At 36.5% G+C, this 17810-nt stretch overlaps 1 long non-coding RNA gene and 1 pseudogene across 2 annotated transcripts in view; both read right to left on the bottom strand.

The window, feature by feature from the left end:
- Nucleotides 1–17810, bottom strand: part of LOC118536353 (uncharacterized) — a 244237-nt gene that overhangs the window by 57430 nt on the left and 168997 nt on the right. For both annotated transcript variants that reach the window (XR_013447746.1, XR_013447747.1), the window contains exon 4: nt 8277–8398. This is a non-coding gene — a long non-coding RNA (uncharacterized LOC118536353). The remainder of the gene's footprint in view (nt 1–8276; nt 8399–17810) is intronic.
- On the bottom strand, nt 13020–17029 carry LOC118536359 (aldehyde dehydrogenase, mitochondrial pseudogene; annotated as a pseudogene).

Consider the following 17810-nt stretch of genomic DNA (forward strand, 5'->3'; position numbering starts at 1 on the left):
TAATCAAAATTTAATAGGATTTTTAAGAAATTTGACAAGTTAATTCTAAAACTTATTTGAAAAATCAAGTGTCCCCAAATGGGTAAAGCATAACTGAAGAAGGATAAGGTAGGAAACTTGTATTATCAGATACTAAGCTTTATTATAAAGTGTCAGTGAATATAATGTGATATTAAGTCAAAGAGAGACCAGTTGGCCAGTGGAATAGAATATTCAATGGAATAGAGAGTGCAGAAACAGACCTATGCATAATAGAACTTCATAATCACAAACAGGATATTATTGATCACTGGAGAAAGGACATAAGCTAATTATATGAAAAAACAGTAAAATTTATAGTTTACTTTATAACATGTATTATAAAATTCCAGGTAAATTAAAAATTTAATTCCAAAGGGAAACTTTTGGAGGAAAATATAGAAGATAATTTTTATGATCTCAGAATATGGGAAATATTAACTAAGTGAAAAAAAATTGCTAAATTCAACTACATTAATAGAAAGAACTTCTGTTTATCAAAAGACACCATAAAGAAAATGGAAATAAACCACAAACTATTTGCAACATACATAAATTCAACAAAGGATTAGTATCCATTAAGTAAATTCTTATGAATTCTTATGAATAAACAGGAAAAAGACAAACTCCTCACCCCACAAAACAAACAAAAATAATAAATGACCAAACAGGCATTTCAAATTAGAGAAAATACTAATAGCCCAGTCTCATTGGTCATCAGAGAAGGGTAAATTAAAATCACAAGATATCATTTTATTTATATTACATTAAATAAAAAATTCTGATAGTATCCATTTTTGGCAAGGAAATAATGAAAAATATATATAGCTCTAGGGGTATACATTTGGAAAACAGTAATTCTGTAAATTAGAACATAAACTTACCTATTTTACTCCTAGTAACAAAACCTAGAGAAACTTGCATATGAGTCCTAGAAGATATATACAAGAATTGTATAATTGACAATGATTGAAATGATAGGAAAAAATCAGGTAACAAAAATCTACTGACAGAAGTGGATGAATTGATTATGACATAGTCACAGAATATTATATAGCTGTGAAAATGAATTATAGCTACTGGCAATAAGATATATAAATGAAAAACAATGTTGAATGAAAAGAGCAAGTTGGAGAAAATTAAATATTATGTAATTATATAATACATAATATGTATACATATATAATTAAATTACATGCTGTAAATTTTACAAACAGATTATTTAAGGATTGCTATATATGTGAAAATTTTATTTTAGAAGATAAGGAAATACATCCGTTACTTCTGGAAGGGAGGTAGAGGAATGGAACTTTGGAGGAATACACTTATAACTTAAAGATGTTGATAATGTTGAGGAGGAAGAATTTCCTCTACCCCCAAGGTCCTTCTAGCTGAACTTCAATTGACATGAGACATATTAATAGGAGAAAATCAAATTTAATAGTGTATATACAGGGAATCCAGACAGACATGGAAATTCCAAAGAGGCAGCATGAGGCTTGTATAAGCTAAGGAGAGGAGTAGGGGTCTGAGGATACAAAGAGGAGAAAGTCCTTAGCAAGAAGGTGAAAGATGTTTGGGAAACAAAGGTTGGCCCATTATGTAGGTAAGTGTCTCAGGTAAAGAAGAATCTCTGTTAATAGCTCTCTTCCTGGTACAAGGAATTTGAGGGGGAGGTAAAGAGCTTTTTCTGAATTTGCTGGGTTTAGATTGCTTTTAACTCAAAATAACGTTCATGCCAAAGTGTCCCATCTTGGGGTGGCCTAAACTTGGCCTGTACAATAATATTCTAGTTTTTAAACAGTCGGTTCACTACTGTTGGTGGTGTTATGCTTCATGAAGTCACATCAATTATTTATATTGATAATAGAAAAACTCTCTAAAGGCCTGGTATACAAGGGAAACCATTATAGATTTATTTCTAAGTCAACATGACTGTTTATAAACTTTGTTCAAACCAAAATCCTGATTTATGGCCCACCAAACATGTATTGTACATCTGCTTTGTGAATTAGTAGCCTATTCCCTGCTTCCCATTATGATAAAACTCATGATTCCTGCCTATATGCTAATCTATAATATTTTGAGCTTTTACAAGGCATAAAAAATAATATAACCCTGTAAAAACTGTTCATTCTCCAGAACACTTTCTTCCTTGTGAAGAGCATGTTTTCCAGGCAGCTGTCCTAACTTGGACTCAAATAAAACTCTTGTTCAGTTTGTATTGATCTTTCTTGGTGCAGTTGGCAGGATATCAGAGCAACTCACCTGAGAACACCTGGGGGTCATCTGGAACTTGGCACTCAGTACGAGCACAAGCCCTTTGTGCCCCGCTGACTTCTCACCACCTCACTGGTGAATCTGGTGAGTTGTCCTGATATCTGCATCTCAACTTGAGTTGAAGATCCTTTTATTCAAGCTGTTCTCTAGGTGGGAATAACCTTGAGGAACTGAAGTCTCAGATGACACAAATGGGATTCTTTTGCCATGTCTAAATTATTTTTCTTATGCACACAATTATAGAAAGCCAGCTACAAGGCTAAGTAACCAGAAACTAGGAAGCCGTTTGGTTCAATTGATGAAAGCTCCAACTTTTGGGGAGGAACCAATGCTCACAGAGGAATTTTGAGATTTATTTGGTTTGTTGCAGCTTTGGGCTGCAGCTTTGGGCATCTTTGGACAAAACTATCCATATTAGATTGGAAAATGGAAAATGACTAATTAATGGGTCCATAGATTATACTGCTACCTTACAATTAGATTTGTTTTAATAAAGGGGAGATATTTGGAAATTGGGTCTTTAATATCCTCTCCAGAAATATTAATGAAACAAAGGCTAGATTTTCTTTGCATCTTGTTTGTGTATATGTGTCCATGTGTGTTATGTGAGATGTTTTTTCTACCTCTAGATGGTATTGCTAAGACTAATTTGTAGGGGCACCTGGGTGGCTCAGTTGGTTAAGCATCTGCCTTCAGCTCAGGTCATGATTCCAGGGTCCTAGGATCAAGCCCCACATTGGGCTCCTTGCTCTGCAGGGAGCCTGTTTCTGTCATGCCCCCTGTCAAAGTTTTAAAAAGTCAAATTAATTTGTAAAAAAAGCTCTATTTAGGGGTGCCTGGGTGGCTCAGTCGTTAAGCATCTGCCTTTGACTCAGGTCATGATCCCAGGGTCCTGGGATGGAGCCCCGCATTGGGCTCCCTGCTCTGCTGGAAGCCTGTTTCTCCCTCTCCCACTCCCCCTGCTTGTGTTCCCCCTCTCGCTGTCTCTCTGTCAAATAAATAAATAAATAAAATCCTAAAAAAAAAAAAGCTCTATTTAATTGGTTAAAAATTTGGTTAAAAATAAGTGCTTATAAAAACTGAGCATTTTAAAATTCAGAAAGATAGAGATTAACCCAAATATTTTGCAAGTTCATACAATCTGGAAAAATATTCAGTATTAAAACCAGTTTAAATTTGTTGGTTTAATTAAAATAGGCATGTCTTTTGGAGTTATTAACATCAAATATAATACAGATAACAGCCTTTTATTCTACCTAAATGCATTAGTTAAATTCATATTTTACCTGTTGTAATTTATCAGCAAAAAAATTACTTAAAAGGATGGTTGATTTTGCTTGTCTCATGAAGTTTTCATAGGTAATTATTAAGAACAAGTAGGCTGAATAGATAAGTTTATAGGAAAATATAAATGGCTTTCAAAGTCTTCAGTTACCTGAAACTTTGAAGTTTTGCTAAGTTAAATGATTAATTAGGTTGAATTCATTTAAGTCTTTTCCAAATAACATAGAATTCTAAATCATTGATTACTAGGTTTGTCTGCTTTTGGCAGAGAAACTGAGGATTCTTGGATCTGTTGGTAAACATGCTTTGTGCTTAATTGAAAGATTATGAGAAAATGTTTCTAGAAATTATGAAATGTATTCATAAATTTCTGACCTAAGAAATTCTGGTGTAACAGTTCATAATTGATTACTACTTAGTTCTCACTGGAGACTAAAGTTTCTAAAAGTAAAAAAAAAACACAAAATTTAAGATTTTATTTGAGAGAGAGAGATAAAGAGCACAAGCAGGGGGAGCAGGGAGGGAGAGGGAGAAGCAGGTTCCCCGCTGAGAAAAGAGCCCAGTGGACCCTGGGATCATGACCTGAGCCGAAGGCAGATGCTTAACCTACTGAGTACCCAGGTGCCCTAAAAGTAAAAATTCTGATAAGGTATGAGGAATGGGAATACATTTTTCTTGAGGGAAAAGAAAGTAATTTTGTCCTAAAAGGAGACTGTTTATTTAGAGAAAGAAGGCTTAGGACAAAATCTGAATGAAAAAGAAAGTTACAGGTTTGTGAAGGGGAATCTTTAAAAAAAAAAAAAAAAATTATGCATGGTCAGGAATGACTAAGATTGGAATGAGTGAGTTTTAAAAGTACACTAGTATAAGATTGAGATTCAGTTTTTTCTTAGATTATTGGTCTACTTTTTTTTTTTTTTAAGACTTTATTTGAGAGAATGAGCACAAGCTGGGGGAGGGGCAGGACGCTGGGATCATGAACTGAGCGGAAGGAAGATGCTTAACGGACTCAGCCACCCAGGTGCCTGATTATTGGTCTACTCTTGATAAGAAATTATAAACAAGGTCTTTATCTGCCCAGAAAAACAAAGTTTATCTTTATCAAGTTTTTGATTATTGAAAATTAAAACTTCTCTATTAAAGGGGCTTAAGTTTTACTTATAACTGTATATAACCTTCTGTAGAATCTCTTATTGCCACCTTGGTTAAACATAAAGTTTATGATGATCTGTAATCCTATTTAGGCATGCACTTTAGAAGCTTCTGAGGTCTTTACCAAAGTTCCCAAGTATTCAAATTCTAAAAGAAGTCTTTTTGACTAATTAGACTTGTTTATTTGGTATGTTTAAGTTACAAGGGAAGCATTGTCAAACAAATGATGAAAAACCTTCTTAGGTTACATTGTATAGGTAAATGCTCTGGTTTAGAAATTATATGAAATTCCTGAAGTTTTCATATGTTCTGGTATAAGGTCATGTCAAATGATGTTATGTCACAGAAATAAACGGATTTCCTTGTCAAGTGCATTATCATGAACTCTCATCAGATCTTTGTGGCTGTATTTTAGTCTTTTGTCATTTATAGTTATTGTTCTGATGCTCTTGTAAAATGTGTTTCTTCTTCAAGAAGATTCATGAAAAGGACTTTTTTACAAACACCAGTTTCTAATATATTTTAAGTCATAAAGCTAAGCTGAGTAAGAATTTCCAAAACTAATGGGAAAGATGCATTCAAATAGAACAAAAATTAATAACATGAGACTAAATGAATTAAGAAAGATGATTACAGTTTGGTGACTTTTGTTTGAAATATTGCTGGTCCTCTAATGTCTGATCTTCCAGAATTAAGGAAACTTTTTCTCTTAAGATATCTATGCCTTACAGAAATAAATATTTCAACTTGTTTATGAAGGAATATTTTATCTTTTCTCCCTACCTGAACCCTCTGGAATTCAAAATCTGTCAGTGAATATTCTTTCTTTCATGGCATTTACATAAATTCAGTAAGAATCTGTTCTCTTTGGAACAGAACACCATTGGAAACATTGGTTATATTACCAAGGCTTTGACTGGAATGTCATATTTGAGAGACAGGAATAGCCTCAGATATGACCAGACAACTTTGAGGAATGAAGGTTGACTGGAACAAGAGAGCACCTTGGAAATGTTGACCTGATACCTTGCTTTCCAAAATACCCGGTAGCCTTACCAGGTGAGTAAAGAATGTCATTTCCTAACAGGTACAGGGACCTTAGGATATTTTGGGTACATCAAGAAGAGAAATTCACCCAAACCTATAGGTATTGTAGGCAAATCTTGATGTTAAGTATTTGGCTTCTAACCTTGAGAGGTTATTTAAAGCTCAATTTGAAATTCCTCATAAAAAGTCCCAGCAAAGCAGATTTAAAGAACTTGTATGGTAACTCACTATTCTTGCTATGCCTCTATAAAGAATTAGGCCAAGTTTATTAAAACAAGGATGATTATAAAAAGAATATGCTTCAATAACACATTTTTGTAGATATTATTAGATTTTAATACTATTTATTATATACTAGACTAGATCCTGATTTCTTCTAGTGTCCTCTAATGCTTGGTACAACTCTACAAACTAACATTTTTAATTTTCTTCCACCTTTCTGACTTGGATCATTTGAGAACTAAAACTGCCCTTTTTCTTGAAGCTCTGCAAACTGCAAATGTAAATAGCTTGATGTCAAGAAATCACTGGAATAGCCCATGTGTAGACAATCTTTGTGCCTATTGCTCAGTGGGCCACCCAAAGATCATCAGAGACATTTGAACTACAAACTGAGATAAGAAGTAGATGACATGAGGGTAGATTGCTGTCCCAAGATTTGGGACTAGGTCTATATTTCTACTCTTCTTTCTTTTAAAATTATAACATTAGGTTTACTATCTTCTATTTGTTTGCTTTTACCTCCCCTTTTATTGCATCCTGATAAATCATCAGGTAACCATGAGATTTTAACTAATATAACTCCGAATACTATCCTCATACTTTATTATGATGAAAATTTAGATAAAATGTTTAGTGACCTCTTGGACATACTCTAATGTTCCTTTAACTCACTGGTGCTTATATATTATAAAGAACCTCTATTAGAAAAAACCTTTCAGGAATTATTACCTAACTTAAATTTAACCTAAATTATATATAACATTCAACAGACTGGAAATAGAAATCCCTGACACATTTAGTTGTGCCTTTCCCCATTTATACTCACTCTCTTGAACCTCCCCTAGTGTCACTGGAAAGAGAATTTCTCTTTGCAGACATCAGGATCGTAGTTCTCCCCCTTCCTATCTGCTCATCTCACTTTATGGATCTCGTTCTTTCTCACAGCCATGTACCCAGTGAGCTCTTGGACATTCAAGCAGTCCTGAGGCTACGGTCATTGATGCTGGATGCATAATCATTAATCTTGAGGTAACATTTGCTCCAAAGGGGGCATGAGAGAAGAAAAAATTTCTATCCTCATATAACAAACACCTAAGAGAAAAATACAATAAAAATCTGATAATAGTATGGTTAGTATAAAAATGAAATTTGTGTATGTGATATTTATAGGAATGTAATAAAAATCCCTCACATTCAGCAAAAAGGCAACTTATATGTCACACAAAAAACCTTACTGAAACCAAGAGTAAATTCCTATAGAATATGCATCTGAAATACAGATATAAAAGAAGCATAAAGAAAATGATCATTAAATTCTCAGCATCTGAAAAGAGGAATAAAAACAAAGTCAAAGACATTTGCACGAGTCATATTTGGGAAATTTCCAACTGTGAGCAAAGCAAAAAAAAATGAGCCCTAAATATGTATTCGGATAGTTACTGATGGAAAAGTGTGAGCAAAAACCAAGACAGAAGATCATAACCATTTAATTTCCTAGGGAAAGGGGGTAAGAGAATACATGGTAGTGCTCTGTCAACCTGAAACTCAGGTGCTGACCTTCCTAAAAGGAAATTCTTCATTTTCCAGTACCCCCAAGCTTAAATGAACTAAATAATAAGACTACAGGGGATATTTTAAATATTAAAGGTGTGTTTTAATTGTTTTTGTTTTTACCTCTGGCAGTATCTATATCTGAAACAAGAAGTCTTGACCCATTTACAAACAAAACACATATTAAAAAAAAATGCCACTCTGACTAGCCCATTATACCATTTTTCTAAACAGTTAATAATTTCCAATCCATGGGATTAGGAGATCCTGAACGATTGGCCTACTAGCTGTACCTTTTTTGAGCTAATTCTTTACAGATCAGTGGATGTTCATCTACCATAATTGGTGACTGGGATTTCTTTGTCCTACTAGAATAAATGGGATTCCGAGCACAAGCAAGAGACAAAATTCTGGAAAACATAGCATCCAGACATTGTATACAGCTCCATTAAGAAACTGAGATGGATGTTAGCCTATATGAAATTTATTTATGTGATCTACTTATTAATAATATCTTCATGCAAATCATGCTTTGCTCCAAACTCTGTTTTCTACTCTTTGTCTTACACTGTTAAATAAATCCCAAATAGTCATTTAATTGGTATAGTGCTTCATTCCTTTTGCTTGCTTTCCAAGTCCCAACGGTGTCTTGCAGACATAGTTTTAGTCCCTCTATACTAAGTATGATTTTTCCATTAGGATGAACGAAAGAGGCTACTTACATCTGGGTAGTGTGTAGTTGCAGATTTCTACAAAATGGCACTGGAAAATAAAAGTCAGGTCACAAATCCTTCTCTCAAAGGCAAATACAGTTCCTGCTTTTGATCCAGGCAGAAAGCCAAACCTAGAATAAGAGAAGCCATATGTATGTATTTGAGAGAAATTTGCCTACGTAAGTAGGGATTTTCCCCAAATAATGAAGTTAACTTTTCAATGCCTTTAGGAGAATGAAGGAAATGTAATGGTCACACTACAAACTTTAAAAATGTTTTACAAATTCTTTGAGGTAATTTTTTAAAAAGAAGAAACAGCATGATAAAAGGGCCACAGCCTTCATCAAGACTGATTAATGCAAAGAGGGCAAGTATGGCATTTAAAAGTTCACCAGTTTCCTACACTCAAGTACAGCTGAAACTTGTTCCCAGATATTTTTATCCATGTTCAAAAGCAGAAAGATCTCTGACTCAATTGGGGAGAGCCTGTAAACCTGCCACCCTCAACCCCTTTCTGATCTTCATTTGTGCTTAATAAGACATGAGAAAAACAGATGAGTGATTCTAGGGTTACCATTAGAAAACCTCTTTTATACACACTAACACAGTTCAAGAAGATTGATCCTAAGGTTTCCAGGCTCAGAAGCATCTACAGATCTTCTAAACAAGATCTCCCAGTGGTTCCCCCTGGGAGAAATTTGCCCCTAGGGAACACTTGGTATGTTCAGAGACAATTTTATTCTTACAACTGGAGAGTAGGAGATGCTACTGGCATCTAATGAGTAAATCAGGAATCCTGAAAAATATCCTACAGTACACAGGACAGCCCCTGACAAGAAAGCATTATAGCCCCAAATATCAAAAGCAGAAGTTGAGAAACACTGTTGTAGATCAGTGTCCCCTGGATCAGCCCAATCTATGAGGAAGCATGGTCTTCTTACTGATTTTTGACCTTTGGGTCCTCATTGTAAGCAGGCATTTGGAACCATAATTACCCTGCTGTGTATGTATCAATTGGGGGTGAGCGGCATGGTTTCTCTCCTTATTTCCAGGTTGGGAGGCCCTCCTTGTAAGCAATTATTTGGAGTCCATAGCTCTGTTCCTCTCTTCTAACAGACCTGGATCTCAGAGCCTGACCTGCTCTGGCCTAAAAAGAAAGACACAAAAGGGAGGCTGGAGCCAAATAAAATGTTATTTTTTGTTTTTTCTCAGCTCACCTGGAACATTCTAAGTTAAGCAGAATGACATTTGGAGTTTGCTTCCACCTCTAGGCCAAAGAGTATGTTTGACAAGGACTATAAACAAAAATAAATTTCAGGGTGCCTGGGTGTCTCAGGTGGTTAAGCCTCTGACTCTTGGTTTTCACTCAGGTCATGATCTCAGGGTCGTGAGATCAAGCCCCACGTCAAGCCCTACATCAGGCTCCATACTCAATGCAGAATCTGCTTAAGAGTCTCTCTCATCCTCTCTCTCTCCCCTTTCCCCTGCTTGTACTCTCTGTCTCTAAAATAAATAAAAATCTTAAAAAAAATAAATTTCAAGAATAGCTTTTATATTTGAATTCCACTTCATGGTATACAATTATATGTATGAATTCCCATACTGATATATTTAATCAAGAAAAAAACCCAAATGGGGCGCCTGGGTGGCTCAGTTGGTTGGGTGATTGCCTTCGGCTCAGGTCATGATCCTGGAGTCCCAGGATCGAGTCCCGCATCGGGCTCCCTGCTCAGCAGGGAGTCTGCTTCTCCCTCTGACTCTCCCCCCTCTCATGTGCTCTCTCTCTCTCATTCTCTCTCTCAAATAAATAAAATCTTAAAAAAAAAAAAGAAAAAAAACCCAAATGTTTAAATTTTCCTCTATTTAAAATACTTAAAAATATCAGTACAAAGTGGCCAATGTTGCTTTCTTGAGAAGAAAAAAAATATTCTGGGATGATGTTCTTCATTGATTTTGGTGTTAAAGTAATGGTAGAAATAGATGAAAAATACAGATGCTGTAAAAATTTTCCTTAGTAGAATAGTAGGTTAGAAGCTTTGTTGGTTCTCCATTTACTCATTTGAAATTTTACTGATCCATGAAACCCAAAATTCTGGAATCACTGTTCTAGTCTAGTCAACAACTAAATAGTCAAGGTCTTTGCTTAAGCAACTCTACTGGTGAGGAATTTTCTGCTTTCTGAGGAAGACCATGTCATATCTGGCCAGTCCTATTGGAAAGTTCTTTATGTTGCAGTAAAACATAACATTTGTAATCATCCCCCCACAATTTCTTGGTTCTTGGCTCTTGTTCTACCTTGCAGGTCACAGCAAATGAGCCAAATTCCACTTCTATAGGACAGCAATAAGTAATGATGGTTATCATACCCATCTTGAACTTCATCTTCTCTAAGCCAAGCATTTGCTAGTGCTGCACTGACACAACTCAATAGTTCCTCTCTACGTTGTGGTCATTGTCCTCCAAATAGCTTCCCGTTTCTATAAAATTGAACAAGCTAAGTTTTAGCTGAAACAAAGTCTATTATATCATTTTTCTGTTTTAGACATTTCACTCATACTGTTTGGCTTTAAGGACAAACTAGATTTGTTGGCAGGCCTTAGTAATATTGACACATGAAATTATAGTTAAATCAAACCATAGATATTTAAACAAATTCTTCCTCTAACTCCTATGCCCTCTACTGCGTATACAATCAATTGGTGGGGTTTCTATTTGATTCAAGGTTGGGATTTTTTTTTTTATTCATATCCTAAATTTCATCTTCTTTTTGTCAGCACATCGTTCCACACTGCTGAGATTTTTAAAAATATTTTTCTTATAAAATATTTCAAACATTTGGAAAAAGAGATGAATATAATGAAAGGTCATATGGCCAAACCCAAACACAATAAATATTAACATTATACCACATTTTCTTTAGGTTATTATGTTTTTAAGCAAACCAAACATTAAATATATTTGCAACCCAACTGAGAACTCTGAACTCCCACCCCCTGCCCTCTTCTCCCTAGTTAAACCACCACCCTGAAGGTGCTATGTATACTTATCATCCCAGATTTATATACCTAATTCTACATATGCAGACAACTATAGACTATACATACTTTTAAATATATCATAAAATATGAATCACTATATAGTTTGGTTTTTTAAACTCTTTTTTCTGACCCTTATCCTTGTTAAAACATGAGGTACCAGTTCTTTCATTTTCAGTTGCCCATTCGTCCAGTCTATTTTCTCCATTTCAAACAATGCTATTACATGCATCTTTAAACACATCATCTTACGTCCATGTATAATAGTGGCCATAGGACAAGATGTCTAGAAGTAAAATGTCTAAAATTAAAACATATCATTACTTTTAATAGATACTGTCAAATTGCATTTTAAATCAATAGTACTAATTTGTGTTTCCATTAATAGTGATTGAGAGTTTGCATTATTCCACACCCTTGGCAATACTTGGTGTTATGGGTTAAATTGTGTCCTCCTCCAAAATTCATAAAGTCATGTTGAAAATTCCGTATTGAAGCCCTTATCATCAATATCTCAAATGTGACCTTATTTGGAAATAGGGTCACTGCAGATAAAATTAATAAAATTAGGTCATATTCGAGTAGGGTGGGTCCTTAATCCCATGACTGGTGTCCTTAGCAAAAGGGGAAACTTGGACATAGGGAGAATCCCATGTGAAGATAAAGGCAGACAGATATTGTAGAGATGTAGAAGTCAAGGAACACCAAAGGTTGCCAACGAACCACCAGAAGCTAGGGAGAACATGAACAGATTGTCCTTCACAGCTTCCAGAGGGAGCCAACACTTTGATCTTATTCTTCTAGGCTACAGAACCATGAAACAAGTAATTTGTTGTGCAAACCACCCAGTTTGTGGTACTTTGTTATACCAGCTCTAACAAACTAATATACTTGGTATTACCTGACTTTTCAAATGTTTGCCAATATGATAGATACAAGACAGAATCTTATTTCTAATTTTTATTTTCTTCCACCAATGATATTGAGCATATACATTGCTAAATTGGTTTCCCTCTTCAAAGAATTACCTTTTTAATCTCTGCCTACTTTTAACTGATTTACCTCCAAGTTTGATGATTATTTTTTTACATAAATATTTTAATTATCCAACAATACTTTTATGAAATAGGTTCTTGGTATCATGATTAAAGGTATTCCTACCCTGAGGTCTTAATATCTTCTACAATTTATTTTCTAATAATTTAAAGTTTTGCTTTTCACAATTTGTTCTTTAATCTGACTGGATTTGAATTTTGTGTACAAAAGGAGGCAAGAATTTATCGTTTTTTATATTTGGATAATCAATTTTCCAATAACCATTTCTTTCTTTAACCAAAAAGTGAACAGCAGCATTGTTTTTAATGAATTTTAGTCCAGACTACAAAGCAGGGCACTAGCTGTTGCCCTGACTTGTTAGTACACATATAAACAATGGCTTTCTGTTCCCCCATAAAAGCAAGTTACAGAAGTATATCAGATGGACAGGATAAGACATTTGAATCTAGTTTTGAAAAATCAGCCCGGAAGCTAGTAGTACTGTTGCAGTGTAAAAGGCTTTCATGTACTTTTTGCCCAACACCCACCCTATTTATCAGTTCAAATGATCAAGAGATTTTGCGGGAGAATTTCTCTTTTGAGACTTTTAGTGTATAAGGGTCATTTTTCTTGGTTTTGCTGCTGACGTCCTTTACCTCTGTCACTGGATGAGTGAGGGAGCTGGCACAGTTCTTCAGGAGTTCTTCTGAGGCACTTTGACCATGATGGTTTTCACTTAAGTATGTGCCTGCAGCCCATCCTTTCCCAGCTTCTGGCCACTCTGGACAGCTTGTAGCCACTGAATGGTGATTGGGCCCCAAACACATAATAGCAGTTGACCTACACAGTGCCAGCCTGGAGGGCTTGGGACAGATAATTGGTCTCGTCCAAGTCCTTGGTGAAGACAGCTGCAGCCAGCCCATACTTGGAATTGCTGGCTCTCCCAGTGACTTCCTCTGTGGTCTTGTACTTCAGGATCTGCATCATTGGCCCAAAGATCTCTTCCTTGGCAGTAGTCATGCTGTCTTATATATCTCCAAATGGTGATGGTGGGCTAGACAAAGTAGCCACGGTCAGCAGTCACCCCTCTATCACATAACAGCTTCACCCCCTCCTCTTTCCCAGATTTGATATAACCAAGGACCTTCTTAAGCTGAGTTTCATCTACCTGAGGTCCCTAGTTGTCAAAGGGTTCCCAACTACACAAGACCTGGCCCAGGTGATGCTCTGCTTCACAGACTCAGTGTAAATATCTTCTTGCACAAACTGGGAACCTGCACAGCAGCACTGGCTCTGCTTGAGGAACAGGGCAAAGGGGGCCTGTTCCATGGCCCAGTTCATGTCTGCATCTGACATGATGATATTGCCCCCCGACACACACACACACAAACACACTCCAGGGTCACTCTCTTGAGGTTATTGCTCCCTGCAGCAACCTGGACTAGGTGGCCAACCTCAGTGGAGCCCGTGAAGGCCGCTTTGTCCACATCCTCATGGGAGGTGATGGTAGCTCCATCTGTGGGGCCAAATCTAGGAATAATATTAACTATGCCAGGGGGAAAGCCAGCCTCCTTAATGAGGTTGGTCACATAGAGCGTGGTGAGTAGAGTCTGCTCAGCTTCCTTCATCACAACCTTTCCTGTTGCCAGGGCTGGGCCCAGTTTCCTGACTTGCATCAGGAGTGGGAAGTTCCATGCAATGATCTGCCTGAACACTCTGATAGATTCATGGTGGATATAGCTGAAAAAGTCCCCGTCCATGGGAATGGTTGTCCCATGGTACTTATCAGCCCAACCAGGGTAATAATGGAGGCTTTTGAGGACCATGTCCAGATGACATAGGCTTGCTGTTATCCAGGGTCTCCAAGGCTGCCAGGTAGGTCCGGTCTTGTTCAATCAGATCAGCCAGGCTGCTCAGCAGGTGGCCTGTGTCAGATGTGTCCATGTGGCACCAGGGTGAACCCAGCTGGAAGGCAGCCTGGGCCGCCTTTACTGCCCTGTCCACATCTTCCTTGTCTCCTTCAGCTACCTGACAGATGACTTCTCCCATGGGTGGATTGACAGTGGGGAATGTTTTCTTGCTGACAGCACTGTGCCACACATTGTTTATGAAAATCTTGTTGTAGAAGACTTCAGGCTGCTGGTTGGGTGGCAGCAGCAGACACTAGGTGATGGCCCAGGCTGGGCCTGAGGTCGGCAGCATGCAACATGCTGTGGTGGGAGCAGGTGTGCAGGACCTCCAAGAACCATTTATAATTTTCAGTTTTTTGTTCATTAATTTCTACTAGCACTTCTGTCACAGTTCACGTTCCCATATATGTGCAGCCTTATTTTGGGCTCTTTATTCTCTTCCATTTGTCTTTTTTTGTCTAATTCTGTGGTACTACTATACCGTCTTAACTATTATAGCTATTAAGTTTTCATTGACATGAAAAAACTTTTTAGTATCATTTTTCCTCAATTTCTAATTACAGTGCATTGTCACTAGAAAACATAATTAGTATCATAATGAGTCTATAATAGATTAATTATTAAAATGAGTCTTTTTCTATCTGTTTCGGAGTAGTTGCTAAGTAGTTTGCAACACACAGCCCAAGCACTACATGCAGGGCAAATATGTCTGGGAGATGAGGAAAGAGAACTTCTTTCCCCTCCTTCACAGGTAAAAGAGATGTCTTCTTATACCTATTAAAGAGCTTTAAGAAACAAAGAGCTTAATTCCAGTCTTCTGGAGCTTGAATAGCAATGCTACTAGTAGAAAGAAGGGGACATTTATTACTAGAAGCAGTTCAGTGTAGAGGGAATAAGCAACCAGCCAAAGAGGCACAGCGTGCATCAGGGAGCCATAGCTAAGTGCTTCCAGCTGGGGAGTCTTTAAGGCACCCCTTGGGACTACCCTCAAGAGAAACATTCAACTTTGAACATCCACTGAGCATCAACATAGATATGCATAATAGCAGGCAAATAGAAGTTTTCTCTCTCCTCTTCCTCTCCCACTTTTGTCCACCATCAAATTCAAGATGAGAGGATATAGAGAAAGAACTGATGAGAATGGATGGAGGAACCAAACAAGGAAATAGTGCAACTAAGCATGCCTCTTCCCCCTGTGTTAGCTTTCAATGAGAAAGAGGAAAATAGTTCACTTAAATGAAATTGGGAATTTTTGTTATTCACTGCAATATATATTCTTTTTAGTACACATGAAACATTTACAAAAATACAAAAAAAAAACCCTCAATACATTTTAAAGAATTGATATGATAAATAATCTCTCTTCTGATGATTATATAATAAATTGGAAATTGATAAGAAAATTAATGCTTTAGAATCTTGTATTTTGGGAAAACATGACATATTTCCAAGCACTTGTATTAAAGATTATGATTTTTTTTTTAAGATTTTTTATTTATTTGACAGAGAGAGACACAGCAAGAGCAGGAACACAAGCAGGGGGAGTGAGAGAGGGAGAAGCAGGCTTCCTGCCGAGCAGGGAGCCCAGTGTGGGACTCGATCCCAGGACCGTGGGATCATGACCTGAGCCAAAGGCAGACGCTTAACGACTGAGCCACCCAGGCGCCCTAAAGATTATGATTCTTAGAAGGACATCATATTAGTAGTACTTCTTCCAAAAATATACAACCTGAATCTAATCATAAATAAACATTAGACTGAATAAAACTGAGGAACAGTCTACAAAATAAATGACCTGAATTCTTCAAAATACCAATGAATGACAAAGAAATTGCTAAAGAATTATTCCAGACTGAAGGAGGCTAAAGAAACATAAAAGCTAAATATAATGAGTGATTCTGGATTAGACTGTGGACTAGGAGGGGGAAAAGCGATGACGGTCATGACTGAGGCAAAGCAAGAACAAGAGAGTATTATGAACAACTTCATACTACTATCTTTTAAAACCTAAATATGTGAATTTCTGTAAGAGTATAAAGTGTCAAAATTGAATCAAAAGTGAAGAGAAATATTGAATAAGAAGCATTAAAGAAAGTACAGTCAACATCTTTCTCCCACCTCGCCCCCAAGTAGTCCTAGATTTTACAGATGAGTTCTACCAATCTTTCAGAAAGAGATAACACTGACAGAAGCTGCCCAAGGAAAGAGAAAATGCTGTCCAGCCTAATAGGAAGAGATAATATTCAACCAATTCTTACTTATACAGTTGTATTAGTTGCTTACATTCTGATTGGCTGTGCTCCATAATGATTAAACAGTGAACACTGTCATTTTGAATGATAGTTTGAATATTACTCAGGAAAAGTATAATTAGAATTCCAAAATCAGATGTCAAAACAACAAATAATACAATTTTATTTATGCATCTGGATGCAAAAATCCCAAATAAAATTTAGCTTTAAAAAATTCAACACTCTTTTTTTTAAATCATGCATTATAATCACTTAATATTACCCAAGGAAATTTCTACATGAAAAAGCCTTTCAGTGAATGAGTGATGTGAATGGAACTTGTGAACCAAAGGTCACCTAAAATCTTCTCCATAAAAGCAACAAGAACAATGGCAAAAATTGTCCAATCAGCTTATTTAGAACCTGAAAATTAACTAAAGGCTAAAACAATCTGGGGAGCATTTATTCAAGAACAGCTGAATCTCAGTAATAACATTACCTTTGTGGCATTTGAACTTGGCCTGTTTCCATACCTCACTCCCCAGCTCCATGGTAGCTTTGAAAACCAACAATTCGAGAAAAAAAAAAAAAGAAAAGAAAACCAACAATTCCACAATCACAGGGAAACCAAGAGCATAGCAGTCACTGGAGGGAGGAAAGGGCTGGAGTTTCTCCAAAGCCCCAGATAACTGTCATTATTTGACTTGTCTGGCAGTTCCCATGAAATCTTCACTAAAATGGCTTGTCTTTATTTGAACTGACTCAAGTTTGCCTAATGCAAACAGCTTTCCCCCTGCCCCCTTAAGGGACTTGTCAAAGACATTAAGCAGCAACTGTAACTGTTTAATATCTTAGCTGCCCAAGACACCAATAATGGCTCGGTCAAACAACTTGAAGGGAAGAAAAAAAAAAAACTTAAAAAAGGGGGGGAGGAATTCTGGAATTAAAAAGTATAATACCTGCAATGAAAATTTTACCAGAGAGACTCAAAAGCAGATTTGAGCTGGAAGAAGAAAGAATCTGTGAACTTGAAGGTAGTTCAAGGAACAGATCTGAGGGACAGAGAGAAAAAATGAATAGTGAATACAGGCTCAGAGACCTGGGGGATACCATCAAACATTCCAACATACATATAACAGAAGGAAAGAGAAAGGGAAAGGAATACTTGAAAAAAATAATGGCTGAAAACTCCCTGATTTTTGTGGGAAATATTAATTTACACAGCTCAAAAAACTCAACAAACTTCAAGTAAGATAAGCTCAAAGACATTCCGACTTATACACATCATAATCAGGCTGTAGAAAAAAAGAGATAATTAGGAAAAGTAACATT

The sequence above is a fragment of the Halichoerus grypus genome, chromosome 5, assembly GCF_964656455.1.
Source record: "Halichoerus grypus chromosome 5, mHalGry1.hap1.1, whole genome shotgun sequence".
Lineage (NCBI taxonomy): Eukaryota > Metazoa > Chordata > Mammalia > Carnivora > Phocidae > Halichoerus > Halichoerus grypus.